A 25,443-nucleotide genomic window follows, 5' to 3' on the forward strand; every position below is an offset into this window, starting at 1 on the left:
TGACTTCTTGTCTCGCCTACCTTTCCCTCAATTGAAAGAATCAGATTGAAATAGCAAATTAGAGAAGCTATTGCCGAATTGCACGCAATAAAACACCTGGGCTAAATGGGCTGGAGTTTTATGCCACTTTTTCGACACTACTAGTTCCGCATTTAGAAAAACTGAATAGTGCGGCCCTAGAAATGGGTCTCCTTCCGGACACCACAATGCAGGCACTAGTGACTTCACTCCTGAAACCCGGCAGGGACCCTAAAGACATTGCTGGTTATCGCCCCTTGTCGCTGTTAAACACAGAGTATAAACTGCTCAGTAAAGTACTAGCGCGCCGATTGCTTCCTCTGCTACCCCGGTTAATCTATATAGACTAATGCGGTTTCGTACCGGGCCGTATCACTTCTCTAAATGTTGAATGAATAAATGAGGTAGCATTTATAAAGCGGCTGGTTACCCGAGGGCATCCCAGCGCTGATAGTGACGCAGATTCCGACTTCGAGCATTTCAAGGGAAGAGGAAAGTTTTCATTTGTTAGAAGGTTATACCATGTAATGGATTCTGTTTCTGCCGAGCTGAAGGGAGCGGGCTGCATGTCTCTAGACATGAGACAAGCATTGATACGGTGGGGTTGAAATACATGCTAACGACCTTAAGCAGATTCGGCATTCCCCTGAAATATCTTAAATGGATCCAATTGTTATACACCAAGCCGACGGCAAGAGTTAGGACTGGTATATACATTTACTGCGCATACCTAGTGCATAGAAGCACGAAACAGGGATGCCCACTGTCCCCTATATTATTTGTTCTGGATCTGGAACCACTAGCATTACAATTACGTAAGGGAGTGAAAAATTGGGGAATCCCAACAAAAAGCGCTATATCCCTGTTGCTATATGTGGATGGCATTATTGTATATGTTAGGGATCTCCGCAAAAACATACCCCCCATAGCTAACACTTTTGCTAACACTTTTGCCCACTTGGAGAGAGTATCAGGAGTGCATATAAATCTTATGCGTATTCATTTCAAGACGATCAGCAGTTTCTAGATATAACGTTTGGTGGCCAGACACTCCCGATACCACGGCACACCTTTAAACATATTAGGGATCCAGATGTATAGGTCTGCTTTGGACCTACTTGAAGGCAGTCTCCAGAAAGTGATGACCTCCCTGAGATCCCAGATCACATTTTGGACATCACTTTCACTCACAGTAGCGGCTCGGATAGCAATATCCAAAATGGTGATGCTCCTGCGCACACTGTACTATTTTGTTAATCTCCCTGTCCTGAATCCCGCACATTATTATACAGCGCTAAATACACTACTGATAGACTTGATATGAGGGAAAGGCAGGAGGAGGGTCGGACTGATGAAATTACAACTCCCAACAGATAAAGGTGGTTTGAGGGCGCCGGGCATCCGAGCATACTGCTTCACCAGCCAGTTGCAATGGTTATCTTACTGGTTGGCAGGTAGAAACCTCCACGAAATAGGAAATGATGTCTCCGCAATAGCAAGAGGCACACTACAAATGCTCCTGTTGACACCTGTGTGGGTCCCTCCTGATGCACCTCTGCTGCTCCGCATTGCCCTCATGTATTGGAAACACACAACGCAATACACAAAGCACACAGTACCATCTGCACCGAATATACCGCTTCAGGGTATTCTCACTACGAATGGCATAGTGAGGACCCACAGAAAGTGAGTGTGGGAGGTACCGGGGGTAACGACAGTGGGAGCACTGTTCAGAGACAGAATGCTGCTTAGTCGTACGGACTTTGTGCATGAGCAGGGGCTTCCGGAATCGCACATATGATGTGGTGGGTCAGAAAGTATTGGGCTCCAGAAAATGTAGAACCACCAACACATGAACTGGTGCACGCCCTACACATGATGGGTAATGGAAGACACTTAATTAGATAGCTGAATAGAGGAACACGTGCACATGCAGCAATATCTCTCACCACATTAAGGAGTAAATGGGAGCGGTAGCTACGTAAAGATTGGGAGGAAATGCTGGCCTACCCTAAAAAATTGTCCAGGAACACAAGATTTAAATCAGATTCAATATATGATTTTGCATGGGGCATATCTCAAACTGCATAGGTTACATGAGATGTACCCGGGAGTACCGGTGCGATACTCGAGATGCATAGAACCAGATGCAACTCCGACAAATATGATTTGGGCGTGCCCGACTCTATCAGGGTACTGGATGCGCATAACTGGGGACATTATTCAGGTGATTGAGGGAACAAGACTGGGATCTCTTGAAAGCTATATAGTGGGGATTTACCGTAGGCTTAATTCACAGAAAGTACAGACGAGATTCACTGATTTATTATTGTTATTAGCAAAGCGGCTCATAACGAGTCGATAGGAGTTATCAACTCCACCAAGTATACACGCCTGGAGGGAGGATGTCATTAGAAGGGGGAGGGCCGAGAGTGACTCTATACACAGGGAGCAGTATAGAGGGCTACGGAAGACACCAATTTCCTTGGAATGGAACGCATTACTGGAAACTTTTAAGGCACTTGACATACAACCAGAATAGGAGTGTCTCCATTTTTGTTTACACTTAACCCAATACAGGGAAATGACCATGGGATATTAGGATGCACGGATAGAAAGTATGGGCCTGCTCACAAAACTGATATTGGGTGCAGCTTTGGTATGCCGCGCAGACTGTAAGTAACTGGGAATACTCCATCTACGCCCTGATGTTCAGAACGGTACTTTTAAGTCCTAATTCTGATCTGAGTGCCTAATGTACACAATGTATACATAATGTGCTATGGACGTGGCTATCCAAGTACCAGGCGGATGGGGGTGGGAGTTTATTGCCATTTTTTTTATACAAGTAATCTGATTGCAGTGTATATAATACTTGACACTTAGGATGGAATGTACTGAGACATGATCAATATGGAAAGACATATATTGTAATGCTTGTCATATGTAATGCAATAATATGAGTATCCTTGCGAACTATGAACGTATGTAATAATCTTCCTTTTAATTTTTTGTTAACTACAAAACTTAATAAAATGTGTTGAAAAAAAATCATAGATATGGCATACATATCTACACCAGTTATCAGGAGGAAGCAACCTCCCTTATTTTGCTGCTTCATCGACTACAGTACTGCTTTCGACAGGGTGGATCGTGGAAGATTATGGATGAAACTGTCCGCATGGGGGATTCCGGCCTTGCTCCTCAAGGCAATAATATCATTATACCAGAGGACATGGGTTTGAGTTAAAACAAGCCCCACTACAGTAACCCCCAGAGTTGGCACAAACAAAAGCCTTACACAGGGCTGCTTTTTGCCGCCCCCTCCTCTTTCATCTCTACACTGCAAATATAGGGCCTGCCCTGCAAGGCACTAGTCTAGTTATCACAAGGCTGGGCAGGGTGCGACTTCCCATCTGCTATGCAGATGACATGGCAATCATGGACCACACCAGAGCTGGCCTACAGCGAGCCCTCAATGCACTCCAATCGCTGAAATCTGGTAACAATCTACAGGTTAATTAGAGCAAAACCAAGGTAGTAGTGTTTGGTAAATATTCCCACAAAAAGCAGTCTCGCTGCCAATTGGGAGAACTGCCAATAGGAATAACGCCAGCTTACAACTACCTTGGGGTTTGACTTTCGGAGAGAGCCAAACCTGCTGCTCACTTAAGGCACCTCAATATAAAGTCCAATTGTGTCATCTACACAATGAAGTGCATAAGCAACCGTCTACTAAGTTCAACCGCAGATCCCATGTGGACAGCTAAATTGATCCTGGCCCTCAACTATGGCCATCTGGCCTTTCTGGATGTCCTGAACAGGCTTTTAACAGCTGCTCAGACTAAGGCATACAAGGCAGTGTTGTTAGCCCTGCAGCAAGCCAGAAACACAAGGTTGAGGTTGGAGCTAGGCCTTGGGAGACCAGACTTGGCGAGCCAGGTGGACCTAATAAAGTTTTTCATCAGGGTCATGCGAGCCCCAGAAGACTCACTCAAACACCAATTGAGGAGGGCCTTTGAGGAGGAGGGCTCCCCAGGGAAACTGGACTTGGACGGGCAGACAACATCCTGAAGATAAAGGCAGAAAGTTTGCACTCCCTTGACATTCCGCTGTCTACCTGGAAAAAATTGTGGAACAGGCAGCTGTTAGAAACGTAATTTGAAAAGGATCCTGCAAATCTTTGTGCTGATCCCATCACAGCATCATTGGATGCATCATACATCTTGGGGAAAGCACAACCCTACTTTCATCATGCCCTGACAGTCAAAGCCCACATCAAAATACTTTACGTGAGGCTTATCGCTTTACCAATCTTAGACTTTAACCCCGCCTGGACACGCAGGGAGGAGGTGGTTTTATGTAGGCTATGTACGTATTGCAAAGAGTCCTGGCTACATTTGTTGTGATGTTGCACTAAACTGGCAGATGATCGACTATGCCTTCTTTGCCCTCTCTTTGGGCAAGGAAAGTAGGGACTTGCAAGGAGGCCTCAAACTTGTGTTTCACAGAAAACAGGGCATGGAGCCTGGAAAGACTGGGGAAGTTTACAAATTTCTTCAGGTTTGCACTCACTGAGTTGCAACAGATTAATACCAGTCCCTGATTGGCCAGTACACTGCCCTTTATCTTTTTCCTCCCTTAAACCTGAAATTCATCAGTAAACCGGCAGGAGTCCAGCAACTGTGAGTGATAAATTCAATAATAGGAAGCTAACAGGACAGCACTTCAAACTTTACCCCTTCAATCTTATAGCACAACTTTTTGGGAGCTGCTTCCTGCTCGTGCTGCTGCCTTTCACGGACTCTGTGTGCAAGAACTCTAAAAGCAGCCGTTTTCACTCCACCTCTCACGGCCCCCGCTTCGCGGGTGCCGTTCGTGACACACACTGCATGGGAGGTGATTTACAGGCTGATCTCTGTGCTTTTAAGACTACTCGGGACTGCGAGGACCAGCAGCCACAGCGGCGCTAACAAGCCGCAGCTGGTCCTCTTCCCGTCAGCGCCCCTCATCTGTTAATTACCGGAGTGGGATTGTACATCTTCCAAATCTTTTTGGGAGCTGCTTCCTGCTCGTGCTGCTGCCTTTCACGGACTCTGTGTGCAAGAACTCTAAAAGCTGCCGTTTTCACTCCACCTCTCACGGCCCCCGCTTCGTGGGAGCCGTTCATGATACACACTGCGTGGGAGGTGATTTACAGGCTGATCTCTGTGCTTTTAAGACTACTCGGGACTGCAAGGACCAGCAGCCACAGCGGCGCTAACAAGCCGCAGCTGGTCCTCTTCCCGACAGCGCCCCTCATCTGTTAATTACCGGAGTGGGATTGTACATCCTCCGAATCTTTTTGGGAGCCGCTTCCTGCTCGTGCTGCTGCCTTTCACGGACTCTGTGTGCAAGAACTCTAAAAGCTGCCGTTTTCACTCCACCTCTCACGGCCCCCGCTTCGCGGGTGCCGTTCGTGATACACACTGCGTGGGAGGTGATTTACAGGCTGATCTCTGTGCTTTTAAGACTACTCGGGACTGCGAGGACCAGCAGCCGAAGCAGCGCTAACAAGCCGCAGCTGGTCCTCTTCCCGACAGCGCCCCTCATCTGTTAATTACCGGAGTGGGATTGTACATCCTCCGAATCTTTTTGGGAGCTGCTTCCTGCTCGTGCTGCTGCCTTTCACGGACTCTGTGTGCAAGAACTCTAAAAGCTGCCGTTTTCACTCCACCTCTCACTGCCCCCGCTTCGCGGGAGCCGTTCGTGATACACACTGCGTGGGAGGTGATTTACAGGCTGATCTCTGTGCTTTTAAGACTACTCGGGACTGCGAGGACCAGCAGCCACAGCGGCGCTAACAAGCCGCAGCTGGTCCTCTTCCCGACAGCGCCCCTCATCTGTTAATTACCGGAGTGGGATTGTACATCCTCCGAATCTTTTTGGGAGCTGCTTCCTGCTCGTGCTGCTGCCTTTCACGGACTCTGTGTGCAAGAACTCTAAAAGCTGCCGTTTTCACTCCACCTCTCATGGCCCCCACTTCGCGGGTGCCGTTCGTGATACACACTGCGTGGGAGGTGATTTACAGGCTGATCTCTGTGCTTTTAAGACTACTCGGGACTGCGAGGACCAGCAGCCACAGCGGCGCTAACAAGCCGCAGCTGGTCCTCATCCCGACATTAATCTTCCCTATTTATACTCTAGCCTGAACGCGCATGCGGGACGCGCGCGGGTCAAAGCGCGGGGCTAAGCCCGGGCAAAGGGCGGGCCCTCTGAGGCCCTCCGAGGCTGAAGTGGGCTGTGCTGTGCCCATTTCTCTTTGAAGCATAGTATATATATTACTAGTTATAGTTTGTTTTGTAACTGATTTATTGTGATCCGTCCATTATTGTATTACGTTTGCAAACTCCCCAGAGCTTTTTTTTAAAAATAATGACGGCCAAAAAGCTTAGGTCTGGTAGCGTCTTGGTCGGTAAGTCGTGTTCCAAAACAAAATCTAATCCCCTTCGAAATAAGGATAACCATGCAAAACAACTGAAAGGTACCTGTCAGTTATTTAATCTCTGGGAACGGGGGAAAACTAAAGCGCTCAATGTTGATCTTGCCCACACTCCTTTGGTAAAAGCTCCATCTGCTCCAATGGGATTGAGTTTTATGGGTTCTGGGCTTGAAAAAAGCATGGAGAAGGAAGTAATTACCGTAGTTGCAGGTTCTGATCCTACCCATACTCCTTTCCCTATACAAACTCCCTTCGAAGTTAGTCCCCATGTTGCGGGAGTTTGGGATCAAATTTCTTTGTCCAAAACTTGTGAAAAACATGAACCAATCCTTCTCTCCTCTAGAGAAGTTCATAATAATGATAATGATAATGATTTTGCTCTCTCCGACTCGGATTTGGAAGTCTGTAAAAGATATATCGAGGTTGATACTGTTAAGATCAGGGAGTTTGTAAAAACACCATTAACATCAATACCACCGGTTCTCCATCTTTATAACAGCACACCCTCGAATATCTCCCAGTCACACATCTCAATGAGCCCCACTCTCAATATATCAGGTATTGAATCTTTGCTTCCGCCTAGGGTGGATAAATCGGATAAACCAGTCTCTGACTTCTTATCCTCCCTAGAACATCTGCTCTCATCCATCTTAGTATTACTAGAGAAATTTGTCGGGGGTTCGGATTGTGTAATGGATACAGTAACCCAAATATTAAAGGTCTTAGTACATGGTAAACTAGAGAAGGAATCCGGCTCCAACTTAGAGGTGGTTGCAGAAAATTTTTCAGAGCAGAAAACGGTTGAGTCAAAGACTGGGACCCCTAATACTTCCCATTTCCTTAACGTTAGAGAACAATCAGTTCACTGTATGAAACCGCTCACCTCTAACTGTGCAGTAGATTTAGTTCCAATAGTGGAGGTGTTACAAGAAGGGGTGGTAAAGGAAGACATAGTTCCGCCCCCATTGATAACGGACTCATTAATATGGGATCCATTAATAGGGGTCCCACATGTAACGGATCCTAAGGAAGATATGGAACTTTTTCCTATTTTTAATAAACAGCAGGGTGTGGGTGATAAGGAGGCCCCTGAATCAGATGGTGTTAGAAAAAAGGAGAATTCAGGGAAAGTTAAAAAACTTGGGGCTAAAAAGAGGCGACTAATCAGAAGAATTGAAAAAAATAGACGGCGGAAAATTCGTTGGAAGGAAAATTCGGAATTAGTTTGCGATCAAGAATTTCATCAGACCTCCTTGATGGTACAAAAAGATGAAATACAGTCTTTGGTTCCCCTGCTATTGAATCCTTGCCCTCTTGAGGGGCCTTCTAATACTAAAGTGGCCTTGTTAAATTCTAAGCCCAAGAAAAACGAAATTACCTTTATAAGTTCAGGATCCCCTAAGCTTAATCCCTTCACTGTTAAAAGGGAAGCAGCAGCAGTTTGTCTAAATTCCCCTGAAATCCTTATGGATGAGAGCGTAGACACTCTTATCCTAGATTTTCTACCTTTATTTGATGCAGACTGCATTTTAAATAGATCACTGCTTCTTAAATATTTTCAAGATTCTGCAAATTTGAAATTGTTACAAACCTCGGACATAGACTTAGTACGGATCTTGAAGATTGAGGGTGGTAGCTTAACGAGGGTAAGATTTTACTCGAAATTAGTGGTGAATCTTATTTTACAACGGTCGGAATACTTTCAGAGTAGAGGGATTGATGTGATGCCCTTTTGGGGAAATTTCTCTTTTGATAAACCCTCTAAATCCCTAGGGCCCTTAAGATCTTCTATTCCTCTCCTGAAGGCAGTACTTGGAAATAAAGAACAAGAAAGTGGTTTCGATGATCTTAAAATTCAACTATCAAAAGATCTTCGCTCTGTGTCTTACCCCAATCCATCTATATCCCACCTACTGGATAAGGCAGAAGATGATTCTGTCCGTTGGGACTGGCTTCCCGGCGTGCTTTCGAAGAAATTGACAATCGCATACCCCCCTAATCCTCATCTTTAGCGAGAATATAACGTTATTATCCTGGAACTGTGCAGGGCTAAAGAATTGTCCGGAAAAATTAATTTCCTTATGTCTTTAAAAGCCAGTGTGATTTGTCTCCAAGAGACTTGGTGCTCGGAGAAACTTCAGTTAGGAAGGGATTATTTTGTTCTTGATGGTCAAGCCGTTTCCTCCAGGAGAGGACACGCCAAGGGGGGAATTGCCTGTCTCCTATCCACCGAGATAAAATGGAATTTCTCCCATTATATGGATTCTAGCAATCTCTTTCAAGCTATAACGCTGTTTAGTCACAATAATGTTAATGTATCTAAACCTCTGGTATTGATTAACGCATACATTCCCCCTGAAGTTAGTTTTAATGTAATTTTAAGAAGAGTTTTTGCCTATATTCAGAGTCTAAGGGAGAAATTTTCTTCTCCCAATATCATCTTAGTAGGGGATTTGAATTGTAAAATTTCTAACTCAAGTATGTCTCTGTTTCGCGATAAAGACAAAGAAGAATCATGTCATATCGCACAAGCTATCCTTCCCGAGAAAATTAAAACAAATAAGCGCGGGAAGATGCTTCTCAAAGAACTCTCTGAAATGGATGGGATTATAGCGAACGGAAGACTCCCCTCCGACTCTCCTGCTAATTTTACTCATAAATCTCATCAGGGAGAATCAATATTAGATTATGTGATAGTTGAGAACTCTTCCTTTTTTCTATTAAAGGATCTCAGGGTCATTGAAACGTTCTTTAGCGACCATAAATTACTTCTTTCTGCTATGAATATAAATCCTCAGAGTCCTGATCAATGGTCTCTTAATAGTGATCATGTAAGTTTTGGAGTGAAATCAGGAAGGTGCCATTGGAACCCACAAGCTGAACAAAATCTGGAGAGCGTTCTTGATGCTGCAATCGATGATCTTGCCAATTGGCAGGGTTCTGAAATAACGTGCTTCCAAGATTTTATGACGTTAGTAATTTCACTCGCTAAAAAACCAAACAAGAAAAGGTGCTTTGCAACTCCCTCTTGGCCCTTACGTTCTATTAATATAGAAATAAATAAGCTTGTAAGGAAACAATACTTGCATAAATCTGTAGAAGGAGCTTGTAAAGTAAGCCTATTAAAAAGAAGGAGGAAAAGGTTGCAGGAAAAACTACGGAAAGAAGGGGAGGATGCAACTTGGATTAAATTAAGAGAGGCCGCTTTTAAAGGGGATATGAGACAGTTTTGGTCACTTATAGGTGAGGGGTGTGGATCAAGAACTCGTCCACTTCCTATTCCCATAGATGAACACATATGGGTGGACCATGTTACAACCCTTTATGCAATAAATGGAATGTTGTCTCCTTATGTAGGTGTCAATGAAAAGGATCAGCCTCTCCGATCAGCTATCCGAAAATGACATTAGAATAGCCATAAGGGAAATGCGCTCATCCGGGGCAATGGGGCCAGACGAACTACCAATTTCGGTTTTAAAACACAATAGTGAAAAATGGAGCAAGTTGTTATGTCCAGTGTTTAATGTTTGTTTCTGTAGCGGAAAGATAGTTCCCTCGTGGAAAGGAAGCATTTTAGTGCCCCTTTTTAAAAAGGGTGATCGATTAGCTCCCCAAAATTATCGCCAAATAGCTTTGTTAGACGCAATTGGAAAGGTTTTTACTAGATGCCTTCTGAAACAAGTTAATGATTGGGTAGTCCAGGCAAATATTCTTCCTCTAGAACAGACGGGATTCCGAAGAAATCATGGTACCTTGGATAATTTAACTGCTCTCCAGGTAATAACGGATAAATATGTCAAGGTCAGAGGTGGGGGAGTCTATGCTGCCTTCATAGACTTCTCCACGGCCTTTGACAAAGTTGACCGTCCATTATTATGGAAGAAATTATTTGCCCTGGGTATGCCAGTCAGGCTATTAAATCTAGTTCAGGAACTCCACTCTGAGACCTGGTGTAGAGTATTATTGGGGGGGAGAGAGGCCTTTCCCAAGCAATTCTGACAGCCAATGGTCTTAAACAGGGCTGTTTATTAGCACCCTTACTATTTTCCCTTTATGTTTGTGATCTCCCACAGATCCTTTCCCTGAGTGAAGGAATTGCCCCCACTTTAGGGGACAAACAGGTAGCATGTTTAATGTATGCAGATGACATACTTCTTCTTGACCTTACGCCTAAGGGTCTTAATAGTCGTCTGCATGCTTTGCATTTATTTACTAAAGATCATCATTTGAAAATTAACATGTCTAAAAGCAAAGTAATGTGCTTCACGGGGAAGAAAAAACCAAAATTGTGTAACTTCTGTTGGTTTTTAGGGAATGAGAAATTGGATGTTGTAAAAACGTACGTTTTTTTGGGAAAAATAGTTTGTGGTAATTTGAGTGACAAGGCACACATAGATGGTAACACCAGGAAAGCCCTGACTCAGGGAAAGGGACTGAGCGCTCTTTATAAAGCCACCGGTAGAAGACATTTTGCCATTCTCCTGGAGGCCTTTCGAGCAAAAATTCCTGCTTCCCTGCTCTATGGCACTGAGCTAATAGACCTAAGACAATGGGGTTTTTTGGATTCCATTGAGGGTAGACTCTTGCGTTGTTTATTGTTAGTCAATAATGCGTGTACATTGGAAACCCTTAGACTTGAATTAGGCTTACGAAGCAGCTGGGTTCAGGCCCTGGCAGGAGTAATACGCTGGGTTTTTCACCTAGCCAAGGGCAACCCGGCTATATTAAGATGCCTAATTAAAAAAGAATTACTGGGTCCTACGAAAGAATATTCTTTACTTATAAAGAATTTTAGAAGGGCAGTTATGCTATTAGAATTGGAGGAATCATCGCTCTATTTATTATCCCTGCATCAGCTAAAGCTGTCTTTAAAACGGGCTACATGGGAGTTAAGTTTTAAGAGGGATAGAGATGTTTTCTGTACAAAGAAAGGTGTTACCGAGGTTGTTAATTCCTATTTATTTAAAAAGATACAACCCTATGCATCTTGGTCCCTCCCTCACGGCTTACGCCGTTTCTGGTTTCTTTTGAGATATGACCTTCTCCCTTTAAATAAATTATTAGCTAGATGGCATGGTTGTTCTGATAAATGTAATCTATGTAGTATTGATTCTTCAACTCAGGATATTCCCCATATCCTTTTTATATGCCCTGCTTTAAGGGCCCATCGTCGAAAGTGGTTGAGACCAATATGCTTAAAGTTAAGCATTTTTTCTGCAAAATCTCTACTGGACGCTATGTGCAATCCGCCTACTGAAATGTTCTGTTACAGAATTTTTAATTTTTTTTAATGTTTCCTGGATTTATATTAATAGATATGATTTTATGTTTTTTGTACTATGTGGATGTATTACACGGATAGGATACTTTGTAACTTTTGTTGTAACTTTACGTTTCTTGTCCTTTTAAATATGTGGATCTCTGCCGAGTTCCAAATCATATTCAAATAAAAATTGAATTGAAAAAATTATAGCACAACACGCTCCCTCTCCCACTAGAAGAAGCTCATAGTAAGGGTCTCAATTGAAAACTTTTTTATATGGTCTTGGACCTCAGGTTTTTACATGTTTCTTGGCTTTTAGAATATGATATGCTCCTACTCATGTCATAGACTGATTGTATATGAAAACACGCCCATATTAACAAAGAGTTTGCATTCCTATTTGTTGCCTTTCAAGTCTTCAAGTGGAATTCACAGCTAAAGGGCACGCCTGATGCAGGGCAGGTGCTCTATGGTGAGGCAAAAAAGCCTAGTGCAGATTTACCCTCGAGGTACTGAATTTGTGAGTAAATGCATATTCCTTATTAGAGATGATGAAAATGGGTATGAACGAGAAGTGGAATGTGCCCTAGGGTGCCATAGAAAGCGGAGTGCGATAGCGGGCTCTGTGCAATATTTATTGAAAACTCACTTTTGTGGACCGGCTTGTATTTTATATTTTTTTCTATGAGGATGAAGGTGGGGGGTGCATGCTTGCATATATTTTACTGTAATGATTTTAATTAATCGAACAGTTAATAACTAAATTCAATGTCACCCTAGAGTAGCATTACAGACGCTCCAGCGGAATTCTTACAGTGGGAGGATTTCCCTACCAGATATCCGGGCCTTTTACTGGGCAGCTCACTTGGGGCCCAATAACGATTGGATGTTTCCACCGTACGATCACCCAGCTTATATTTTGGAGATTGCCCCTGTAAGCTATATCTATTATGTTGCTGGTGCGAGCAGGTGGTTACTTAAAACTCGGGTAACCTTGGGAGTGTGGCGTCAAGCATCCAAGACTATGGGATGGGCATCTAGATTCACCAGGAAACTCCACCTTGGGAAGGGGGCATGATGAAAGAATTAGGGATATTACATGCATTTGAGTCCTGGGATTTGATAGGCACCTCCTAAGTAGAGGACGTCCTGGAAGATGGTGACCTAATGCCCTTTCCCTCCCTGAGGTGGTAATATCACCTTCATTGGAATCAATACCTGAAATTTGCACAGGTCTGTCATGCCTGGTTGGCTGAGGGGTTAAACGTTGTTGATATACCCGAATTTTCCCCGGTTGATGGTAGGTTGCTCTTGGCGGAGTTGGGGAGCAAGGCCATCTTGTATACTTATAAAACCATTAACAACAATGTCCCTGACACAGTAGGCAGATGCCAGATAAATGGGTGAGCGAGATTGGATAGAACGGTGATACTGATTGGGTGGTGCCTTGATGCACCCGCGGAAGTTTCAATAAAGTCAATGCTCCGGCTCAAACAGCCTAAGGTTGTCCATTGGGTTTACTTTGACTGAGTCAGATTGATTGGAATGGGAAGAACAGCTTCCCTGGATTGTTTTCGATGTGTGTGGGGTTAAGGGCGACTACGTCTGAAAATACTGAATACATTTATCAACCCATCCTGAAGAAGTTGGAAGAAAAAGTTGGACTTTTCAGGAAAACCGTTCATCAACATTATTAGATGCTCATTATTAGCGGCCTGGAAAACAAACACATCTTGATTGCTTCTTGGATGAGGCAAGGACTTACTTTTGCTCAACAGGAACTTGTTTTTAATGTTTTCTAGACATTCTGGACAATTTCGCTTAATGTTTTAATTGGTTTGTGAGCTTTTTTTCATGATACTTATATTGGTGTTGTTTTTGATGATTCATTCACATCAATTTTTATTAAAGTGCTTTGTGATTATTTACTTGTGAAGCTTTACTATCTATTTTCTGATAAAAAAACACGTGAGACAAGTTAAATGACAATGTTCCTGAATTAATATTGAAGGCAAGGTAGTAGGAGAAAAAGTTTTTCTTTTTGTATAGTGTGGGAAGAAACACACAGGGCGCAATTGGGGGTGGAGAAAAGTATAAGGGCGACAGAGAGAGAAATGTGGAGCACAGTGGAGAAACGCACACAGGCAAGAGTGAGAGCAACATGGAGCTGGTGGTTAAGAAGTACACAAGCAAGAAAGTAACGCAGGGAGAAGCAAACAAGGAAGAGTGCATCACTGAGGAGGGTGGGAGATAAGCACATGGCAAGGGAGAACAACTCGGAGGATGGGATGATAGGCACTTTAGGGAGACAGCTGGAAAACATAAGCACCTGTGTGGCATTCTTAAGACAAAAGAAAAAGTAGGTCCCTAAAAGTGAGCAGTGGAAGCACTCAAGTAGATTGGTCGTACCCTTGGGGGACAGGCAAAGGATGGGCAGAGCAAGCTATGGGATAAGAAGTAGGCAAATAAGAATGACAGTAAAGTAAACCAATGGTAAGCAATGGATGGGCTGTGTTCTTGGTAAACCCACAATATGTCTTTTGCAACCATACAGTTGAACTGTCTGGCAGGCTTAACCTAATATAACCATGCTATTTGTAAAGACTGAAAATAGTGAGTTCATTGTAAAGTTTTGAAAGAACTTAAGTTTGTGTTTGCTGTTCCTTTAGTATTTTAAATGCTTTTTTCTTTTGCTTTTTGTTTAAGCAAGTGCCTTACAAAGAATTATTGGCAAAGTTAATAGCTTGACATTTGTATTATAAAGGTGAGACTTATTGACTTTTCCAATGCTTCATTTTGCAATGCCATGTGTTCAGCTGCACAGCAGGATTCAAAAGACTTCATTCCTTTACACCTTGCTGGTATTTTCTTGATTAGATAAGATAATGTTTATTTTTTGCTTGATTAATTAAACTCTTTGCAAACACATAACAATAAAAATTCCCATTGTACACAAATTATTACATTTAAAGACAAAATTCAAAAGGATCATCAATAAAATATTCCCATGTTGTGCAATTGGCTGCTTTAAAAGACAATACTCATACATTCTTGTATTTCAAGTAGTGTTGGACTGGCAATAACTGGCAATAACTACCAATTAATTTTCAAGCCTCATGACACATCTTAACCAAGTCCATTTTTCAAATTAGAGACTTGATCATTTAAAGTGCGAGTGCAACCAAAGAAAGATATTAAGTTAATTATACGTATAAGCAGCATTCTCTTAACCTTTGGGCAGTAAGTTAAAAACTGGTACAACTATAAAGTGCTATTATTAATTTTTCATTTTTGGGAGCTCCTTCATGAAGCCCTTACACTCTTATCTTTAACGTATTTCAGGTTTTTAAGTCTCTTGGTTATCGTCTCAAAGAACTTTTTTAGCCAACAGTTAAGCTGGATGTCAACAGGGTTGAAGCAAAGCTTCACTGCCTGCAGGACCAGATGCCGTAATACCTGAAGAAGTGACGTAATAAGGTGCATCTTTTATCCTTTACGTTGGGACAATTGCAAATTACATGAAAAATCTCCTCCTTCCCGCTTCCGCATAAACGACAAGTTGGAATACCTCCTCTCCTTTCCCATGGTGGGAGATGGGGTTTTATCGCAATTACCCCAAACGCAGCTTAGGAAGTTTTCCTTCGTTCCTATTTTGATTACTGCACTCAAGTAGGCTTGGGGTTTGGGCCTTGCGTAATCACTGAGCACTATCCAGCCGTGTGCCTTTTTAGTAAGAATTACTTTGTCTTCTAAAACAGATAACGTGGATGTTGTTTTTTTCACGGCTTTTTTGAAGTAAAGATGATCTGTTGTAATGGCCCAGAGTTCAGACAGGCCAAGTAGCTCAATGGAGTCAAACAAGTAATCCCTGGCTGAGCATTTTTCTTGATGAAGTAAGGCGTTCCAGAGGTAGGGGTTTAGAGATCTTGCCTCAGCACTTCCGATATTATGCCAACTTTTAACATAAGCACTCTTTCTTTCCTCCGTTTGTCTTTGGACCCCAAATTCCAGCCGTATTTGGCCCGGGTAGACATATTTTGGAAGATGGAAGATTGCTCTGTAGGAGTTGGCTATTACGACGTCTAGGACTGCTGTGTCTTTGCCTTTAAGAGCCTCACTCCCGTATGTCAGTGTCGGCAGCAGTTTGGCCCTCAGGACCTGTAGAAAGGGATCAAGCATGAGGCCGGGAAGCCGTCTCTTCAGTGACTTCAGTGCTAAATATGTTGTAGTTCCCTTTCTCCGCATGGACTCTAGCTTAAGTTTGAATGAGCTTTATGATCCATTAGTATTCCCAGATATTTATAACTCAGTTCTTGATCCAGACGTTGGCCATCTAGGAACCAGCTATTATTATTCTTTTTGTGATAGTTAACTGCTATAATTTTAGTTTTCTTGAGGTTTATTTTGAGGGTGTTCGGTGAGAGACACTGATTGTCATATTTAAAAGGTGTGGAAGACCAATTGGAGTCCGACTGATTAAAACCAGGTCATCAGCATATAACAGGTTAGACAATAACTTGTTTCCCAATTTTGGAGCGTGGGATACGCAGCTGCCCAGCTCTCCTGGCAGATCAGCTAAAAAGAGATTAAAAAGAAGCGGAGCAAGGACACACCCCTGCTTGAGGCCTTTTGAGGTCATGATTTGTTTTGAGATATGTGTCCCTGCGCCTAATTTGATCCTGATCCAGGTATCTGTGTGCAGCTGTTTTAGCTTATTCAAAAGTGTGTTTGGTAGACCCCAGCTTTCCAGTTTTCCCTAAAGTTTGGCACGTTCGACATGGTCGAAGGCAGCTGTATAGTCAATAAAACAAAGGAAGAGTGGGATTTTCGACTCCTTGGCTGCGTCCATTAACAATGTAAGAGCCAAGATCTTAGTTGTTGTTCCTTGGCCATGGCACAACCCGGTTTTATTGGTGGGAATAATGGAGTTTTTTGAGGCCCAAGAATTTAACTCATACAAGATTGTTCCTGCACAGTATTTGGCATCTACGTCAATAAGGGCGATTAGTCGATAGTTGTTTGGATTGTTTCTATTGCCTTGTTTATAAATTGGACTAATAATGGATCCTTTCCAAAATTCCGGGATGGTGACTGTAGAATTTAAGCCCTTGAAGACTTGTAATAGAGCCTTGCTCCAAACATCGGCGTAATATCTGTACAACATCGGAGGGATCCCATTAGGACCAGGAGCTCCCATAGCTCTACCCCTGGCTATCAGACTTTTTATCTGTTTTTCCGTGGGTGCATACCATTCCTCTTTAGTGAAGCCTATTGAGTTTAAATCACCGACCAAGAGGATCCCCTGTTGTTTATGGGTGTCGGAGCTATCAGCCAAGTGATCTTTGATAAGTGCATTTTTTTTCACTTTTACCTTGTAGGGGATTCACTATCTGGTAGAGCAATACCTGTTTCCTTGTTTGATTCCTCTCCCTTTTACCTGTTGTTGTTGAAATGGGCGGAGAAATAGTCTACCCAATCGGCCTCTGTTATATTGGAACTAATTCCTTGATGGTTCGGTCGCTCTAACTTGTGGATTGTTTGCCAAAACTTAGGTCTGTTATGTTGCTTGGCATCATGCAGTAGCTTGGCCCACATTTCATCATTCTTTAGTCTTATTTTCCTCCACTTCCACCTTTTCAATAATGCCTTCATTTGTCGAAGGGTCGACTGCAACTCCAAGTTCCCTGGTGTTTTTCGAAGTTGTCGTAGAGTTTGGTTTATAGTGCATTTTAGACTCTTATATTCCGGGCTGGATTTCGCTTTTCTTAGTTCGTCTTCTGGCTGTCTTAGTTTGGTCCCAGTCCTGGTCGCAAATTTCCCACTGAAGGTCATGATAACGTTTGTCCATGCTGTTGCCATTGGGACAACGTTTTCTTTTGCTCTCTCAAATAGGATTTTAGCAAAATCTGATAGTGCTTCAATATTGTTAGGATTGCACCTTATACGTTTTAGGATGGAGATTTCTTCAATTTCAATCAGGTTCCAAGAGTCTAGTTTGTCAGCCGGCCTCACATTCAACTAGACTTGCTGTGGTAGGTTATCACTCTGTGCATTGTCACCTATTTTAAAAGTTGCTATTTTATTATTTTCTTGATTAGGTTTCAGCCTTCAGAAGAATTCCTTCCAAGTAAATTTGCAGCCAAGTAAACAAATGTACCAAATGCAAATGCACGCATTTAGTGTTATACAAGGAAACTTTTTGAGAGACTTGCTCTGCCATTGCATCACTAATTTTGATGCGACGACGTCGCAGGCAGTACTCCATATTTCCAAATAGATACATGTGGCTAAAAGTGTCAGTTTTTTTACTAGGCTTGCATCGGAAATTACCTGCAACATGCAAAGACAGATATATTCAAGGTAGGCACAGGGCCGGCTTTAGCGCTGCCGGTGCATCATTGTTTGGTGCCGCCCCAAAGACCTCCTTCGCCATAGATTCCCTGCCCTCCCCAGGGCCGGACTGGCTACCGGGCGTTTTGGCATGCTGCCGAGCTGGGGGCTGATTGCATTGATGGGGACTTGCGTGTGCTGAAAAACATTTGTTTTGCTTTGTTTATTTCAAAGCACACGCAGGTCCCCATCAACAAAATCAGCCCCCACTGCAGTGAAATCAGCCCCAGCTCGGCAGCATGCCAAAACACCTGGTAGCCAGTCCGGCCCTGTCCCTCCCTACCACCCTTTAACAGTGACCCTCAAGTCTCCATAACCACTCTCACTCACATACATCTCACATACATTATACCAGTGTAGGGTGTCAGGGCACTTTACATCACACACAATACACAGAGACAATGAATTATATGTGTGTAAGTCAGTCTATAGGAAATGTCACAAAAAGAAAGAGGACTACAAGGAGTAGGAGTTATATGTCATCCATACTGGTAGGCAGTATAGTTTAAGTCTAGTATGGAGAAGCACAAGCTCAGAAATTATTTGAGGGCTGTCTTTACTAATAAGAATTGGTTTCTACACATTACCCCTTTTTGCGACATTAGGATAATGAAAGACTGGGGGTAATCATAGAGCTCTAACATATACCTTGTAGTGTGCATGCATCTCTTTAATGACAGTTATTAGCTCACTGTGCTATACTAGGATTCTAACCTATAAAGTGCAAGTCACAAAAATATCTCTGTGACAATATACATGGTACACATGTTTTGCAGCAGGCATGTTAACCCTCTGTGCTGCTTTGAGTCAAAAGTTCCACTAGACAAAACGTTCATGTCTCTCTAGCAGCTCCATTAATCACCAGAGTTAACTTGACTTTTTAATTTGTGTGTGAAAATCAGGGCTGGACTGAAAACTAAAAACAGCCCTGGCAAAAATTAAAAATTCAGCCCGTATGGGCAGACGTCCTAATGTGCACTAGAATAAAAGCAACTCTTTCAAACTGCGGCCAGGACCGGTAATGAGCACCACCATTCCTAGAGGCTGAACCCGGCCTCCAAGTGTCAATATCGGCCTCGTGGGGCTCCAGCCTCCCTGGGAATCTCCCGCTTGCCCGGCTGGCCAGTCCAGCCTTGCTGAAAATTGCTGGAGGCGTGGAACGCTGCAGCAGATGCTTTTAAATCCATAATATATTTGAAAACATGGCGCTTCCCAAAGTTCGAACCTAGTCGGACCTAGGTAGGCATTTCCCCATAAAATTCAGCGTAAAACAGACACCGTGATATTTGTGTCGCGCAGAGCCTGAAATACGTCAAAATTCCTATGCATCACCAACTCAGGCGTAGGAAATGACACATTGGCTGTGGTGCATTAAGCAAACCGCTCAACACTGTTTGGAAAGCTCAACTACAGCATGGAGGTGCTAGTTTAGCAGCTGGGAGTTGTGAGAAGACCACCCACCCCTAGCACGAAGGCCGCGCAGAAAAATGAAGCGCATTTTTCTCCAGCGGACTACCATCATAATCCCCAGTGTCCCCAGGGAGGATGAGGTCATCACATACGACCGACTCAGAAGGAAGTCCATAATATAACTGCCAGGCCCTCCAACATCTCACCGCAGGTCAAGCTGCTAGCTGTCCTCTACATGCTGGCATCTGGTTCATTCTGGATCACAACAGCCAGAGTGGCAGTTATATCGAACCCATCTTTTTCTAACTTCCTACCCCCTGCCATCATCCGCCTCACACTCCACTACCTCCTCTTCTCCAAGACACAGCAACAGCAGCTGGGAACTAAGCCAGGTTTCTTTGCCATTGCAGGATTTCGAACTACACATCAAAGTAAGCTACTGTATAAACATGAATGTCCGGATGTAGAAGACTACAATGTATCAGACCATGCTCATCATTTGCTATTACACAGAGAACTGGAACAGACGTGTAAACCTATGGCCAACTGTATAAGTAAAACATATTCTGAAATACCATAAGAAATGTATATGAGTCATTCAATAGGGCAGTAGTGCTTTTGTCCATTTGAGTATCATCTGTTCCTGTCTTTTCTATTGTGAATTTTTACATATTTGAGTAATGTAAATTGCCAATAGGCTTTCATTTCACTTTAGAAGAGGTCAATCGAGCACTTGAAGCTTGTAAGGGGGGAAAGCGCCTGGTCCCAATGGCTTACCAGTAGATCTTTTTAAAGCCAATCTTCCTTTATGGGGCCCACTTCTGACACGAGTCATATCAACTTGTTGTACCTCAGGTTTTATTGTCACCTGGTCAGAATCGTTATTGGTCCTGATCTTTAAGAAAGGCGATCGCCAGAACTCCGCCTGCTATCGACTAATATCATTACTCGATTCCTTGGTCAAGGTGGTGGGGCGCATTGTACTAAATAGGCTCCAGGACTGGGCTGATGCCAACGATAACTTATCTGAGCTGCAATTTGATTTCCAACCAGGCCTAGGTTCAGTTGAGCAAGGACTACATTTAAATCTACTAATCGGGAAATACACCCTGGCCGAGCAGGGAAGAATATGCCTGGCGTTCGTGGATCAAACCACAGCCTTCAATTGCATAGAACATGACAAATTGTGGATTATTATGGCCAAATTAGGTGTGGAAGCACCTCTTCTACATTTTCTGAGGCATCTGTACTCTGGCATGAAAGCAAGGGTTCGCTACAGGCCAAGGGCGAGTGAACTGCATCATTCAGCGTTGAGAGAGGGGTAAGACAGAGTTGCGTTTTGGCACCCTTTTTATTTACGCTTTACATTAACAGCTTGGGGCAGACACTGTTGAATCAGTGTCAGGACTTACCACAAATTGGTAAACGCACAATACCTGCCCTCCTATATGCTGATGATACAGTGCTGATGGCACGCACACATTTGGAGCTACAACGTGTACTGACAAGCTTCACTACATACATGCAGAACCTGGGATTGCAAGTTAACATATCGAAGACCTTCATTATGAAATGTGGAAAAGGGAGCGCAAAGTGCAGAGATATCTCCATAGACAAGAAGAAGTTACTAAGGCATTTTCCTACTTAAGCATCCTGTTTGATCAGAATGGTTCATGGTCTCAGGAAATTAAATCTAGAAAGTTACTGTTCTTGAAAGCTACTGCTGCCTTGGCTAACTTTTCAAGAAAGTTGGGGAAAAGACCGCCTGTAGAGTTACTAAACATATAAGACCAAATGTGTAACGACTGCTATATATGATGCAGGTGTATGGGGTTACTGCGATTCTCAGCACCTAAAATTGGTCGAGAACACCTTTTTAAGATTTATTTTAGCAGTTCCAGGTAGTTGCTCCACTTATGTATGCCATTCAGAGTTGGGGTTACCCTATATAACAGACCTCATTAAAACTCAGCCAATTCTCCTATGGCATAATTTCTGGGCCTCGGAGAAAACTACCCTTCATAGGGATAATATAAGAGATTGTGTCAAATTACATGTTTAATGATGCAGGTGTATGGGGTTACTGCGATTCGCAGCACCTAAAACTAGTTGAGAACACCTTTTAAAGATTTATTTTAGGTGTTCCAGGTAGTTGCTCCACTTATGTATGCCATTCAGAGTTGGGGGTCACCCTATATAACAGACCTAATTAAAAGTCAGCCAATTCTCCCGTGACATAAGATTTGGGCCTCGGAGAAAACTCCCCTTCATAGGGATAATGTAAGAGATTGTGTCAAATTACATCGGATGTTTAACATACCTTGGCTGAAATATATCAAAGACTTCATGAAAGTCCTAGGCCACCCTGAATATTATGATGAACCGTAATGCCTAGCATCTGTTACCAGAAAATACCTTAAAAGAGAGTGCATGACACTTCTGAAGTCAAATAGACTCTCTATGGAAATAATGAGGCCGACTGTACATAATAACCAAATGATATTGACCACTTATGTTATACAGCCCTACTTGCAAAACATGGAGGGCATGCAGGATAGATTTGTTTTAGCTTTAGGCTTGGTATTTTTCATTGACTAACACGTTTTCCTGTAACTAATGACTGGTCAAACTCGCTCTGTAAATGCCCTTGTGTTGGAATGTTGCAGCGAACACCAATCCACGTAGTGCTTGTTTGCAAATTCTATGGAGTATAGAGAAAGTTGTGGATTCTACTCATTTTAAAGCTGCTTGTTCTCAGGCAAGGTCGACCACCATTTTTATCCCTCCAGTTTTTAGACAATGAATATATTATGCGGTCTGTGGCAACTTTTTTAAAGAATGTATTTAGATGTAGAAAAAACATCATATTATGATATTTTGGCAATGTAATTACGATTGTATATTGCGATAAATTCTTAATCAGTTGTTGCTGAAGATTTTTTAACCTTTCAAAGTCATTTTCACACTTAACTGTTTTAATACATGATTTTTTAGCTTTGTAAATATTATTTGTTTATATCTTACTTTTGTGATTTCCTCTGTAAAAATCGAATAACGCTTATTGATTTGTATTGATTCATTCAGTACACAGGAATTTAGATGTAACAGAGAGCAAAAGTACTGACAATTGTAATTTCTGTTTAACTTTCAGCTGGCCAAGGATATGGTCTCCAGCCATGGGTCATGACCCCAATAGCCCATCCCCACACTGACCGGAACGAAAGTACAACCAGATCATGGTCAAGACCTGAAACATCATGGAGAGGAACTTTGGAGTGCTGAAGTCCCATTTCGGTTGCCTAGGCATGTCAGGGGGTGATATTGTTATACCCTATGGTCTGCAAGCTCATCCCAGTATGTGCCATTCTCAACAACAGCTGTGAACAGACAAATGTCCCGTGGGAAGTGGACCGTGATGACCAGGAACCAATGGAGGATGAGGATGGAGGAGAGATCCAGAATGCAGTGGCTGGAATTCATTGACGCACGCACCTTGTGCAAAATGTCTTCACTTAAAGTACGTGTACTATGATGGACAGAATGTCCAAAAATAATAGGAAGGTTCAACATGGAAATAAATGTTTGAAGACATTATTTGTGTTCACGTTTATGTCACAGCCCCAGTCAAAGTCAACTCACCCACATCTTATCAAATAGAAGTAGGCCTCAAATTGTAATAATCATGACGTCAGACCCGTTCAGCAACATGGAGCTGTGTGGCTCACCTATCAATTGCACATATACAGAAATGCAATGTGAAGCAGTGCACTGCATTAACGGAACAGGCCAGGCATGACAGTTTTGCACTTGACCAATGCAGAGTTGCACGGCTAGCAGTCATGATGTGTTGTGCAGCAGCAAAATGTAAATTAGATGGCACTCTGATCTATCCATCGGACTCCATCCAACATAATGAGTGACCTTATTTAATTGAAAAAGGCATTGTGTCATGCAAATATGTACAACCTGACACTTATCAATATTGCATACATGCATGTCAGGTTTACCAGAAAAAACAGCACATGCAAACTATTTCCTGCCTACTTTGTAAGATATACAACATCATGCTACAATAGATAAAGGACACATTTAGCATGCATTGCTCAGCAATGCAATGAAAAACAAAGGCATGTAAAAGACAATATGAGCAGGTGATGTTGTACAGTGAGCACATAGACAAAGCAGTATGACATTGGATAGGTTATGTGCCAGCATTAGAACACATTAAGAATGCTGAGAAATCAAGAGTGTGATTTCAAATGGTTCTCAAGGCTGACAAAACTGTATGTGCATACACACTCACTCATTTCACATGGGCAGATGGAGGGATTGTGATGGTAACTTCCCTTTGCATGGCAAGAGTTGTGTACCTCTGACCTGAGTGTACAAGTGCATAGACGAACGGATCACAAATCTTGTATCCATCCCAAGGTGAAATGTACATTGAGTGTGTGCCTAAACATATGCCTGCGTTAGGGAATGCATTATTCTTGGATCAGGAGGCGCACACCAAGGCCTGCCCTCAGAGTAGATGTACTGCTACTAACTTTGACAGGAATAAGAAAGAGATCATGTGTGAATGGCAGTATCTTGTTAATTCTAATTCACAAGTTAAATTTCCTATTTAATCATGTTTCCCTGAAGTTATGACTAATGTCTCCCTCACCTGCTGGAAAGGACTGTTGCTGTGTGACACACTCACCCCAGACCCACATAATACTATCCGACAATGTGGTGCATGATAATACCATGTGCAGAACATGTGTGCCTAAGGAAGACATACACAACAGAAAGTCAGCCATGTGTATCAGTGTGCAATGACTAGTATGTGTCCTGCACTTCATGATGTTGGAGTCTGTCTCACATATATGGATGACAGTATAGTCTAGATGATGTCCTGTGAGTGTCAACAGAGGGGCATATAATGGCCAGGGGTGTAGCCCAGATAATCTCCCTATGCCACAGTCATATTACCAATCACATAGCAAGAAATGCAAGCTATATAATTTGGCACCTACAATTTTGGCCTCTTGTCCAGTGCAGGCGCATGAATTGTCTAGTTAGGCCCAACACAGGCACACATGCACTATGGTGCCAGTGTCCCTGTGTTGTAGCTAGCCTGGCGGAAATGCACCTGTGCATGGCGAAAGGTCAGGAATGAACCATGTGTGATGTATAAGGTGGAATCTTGCCCTTTTTCTCTGACGCAGGGCAGCGTAGCAACTTGGGGAAAACTGAAAATGTATATAAATTTAACATAGACCCCGTTTTACATAGAAGACTGATCAGGTGTTTTTATTTCTTAGGGCGTATTTATTTCTGGTATTAACTGATTTGTCTTAAATCTCTCACCTCCAACTGCACTGACCTAGGCTTTTACCCAGCGCTCTCATGCTCACAGGAGGTTTAGGGAACTCACTGTGGTTTCCTCTGCCACTTGCTTACACCATGTAATCTCGTCAAAATCAACTGCTCCTTATCTCTACTGAAATGTTCCTTTGCCGGGGTCTGGGATAGGGACACCCAACCAGCTCTCATGCTACCAGGAGTGCCCCGGAAGTAGATTAACGCAGAGGCCTGCCTGTTCCATTCGCACAGAGGCCTGCCTGTCCCTGCTGAGCCTTGAAACTCCCTCTGACCACTCCCCCGCTCACTGTTTCGCTCCCTGCTCCGCAGCTGACCGGCTCCGAACGAGCCTCAGGCAACAGCCAAAACCTCACCATGAGAAAGTTGGCACCTGCAACACTCTTCAGGCGCATTTTCAATAGACCCGGCCCTAAGAAATAAGTGCTGTTGCTTAGCTATGGAAAGCACTGGCAGCAAGGTGAAGAGCTGCAATACCCTACGCCACCTTGCCATGAATTGGTGCCTATGAGGTGAC

The 25,443-nt window shown here is 43.0% G+C and overlaps 1 long non-coding RNA gene across 1 annotated transcript in view; it reads left to right on the plus strand.

Annotated features, from left to right (window-relative positions):
* LOC144767034 (uncharacterized) overlaps positions 1-23,361 on the plus strand; it is a 908,861-nt gene extending 885,500 nt beyond the window's left edge. Inside the window, exon 4 of the long non-coding RNA XR_013598033.1 lies at positions 22,714-23,361. This is a non-coding gene — a long non-coding RNA (uncharacterized LOC144767034). The remainder of the gene's footprint in view (positions 1-22,713) is intronic.
* Positions 23,362-25,443: the final 2,082 nt, after the last annotated feature.

This window comes from Lissotriton helveticus, chromosome 7 (assembly GCF_964261635.1).
Source record: "Lissotriton helveticus chromosome 7, aLisHel1.1, whole genome shotgun sequence".
Lineage (NCBI taxonomy): Eukaryota > Metazoa > Chordata > Amphibia > Caudata > Salamandridae > Lissotriton > Lissotriton helveticus.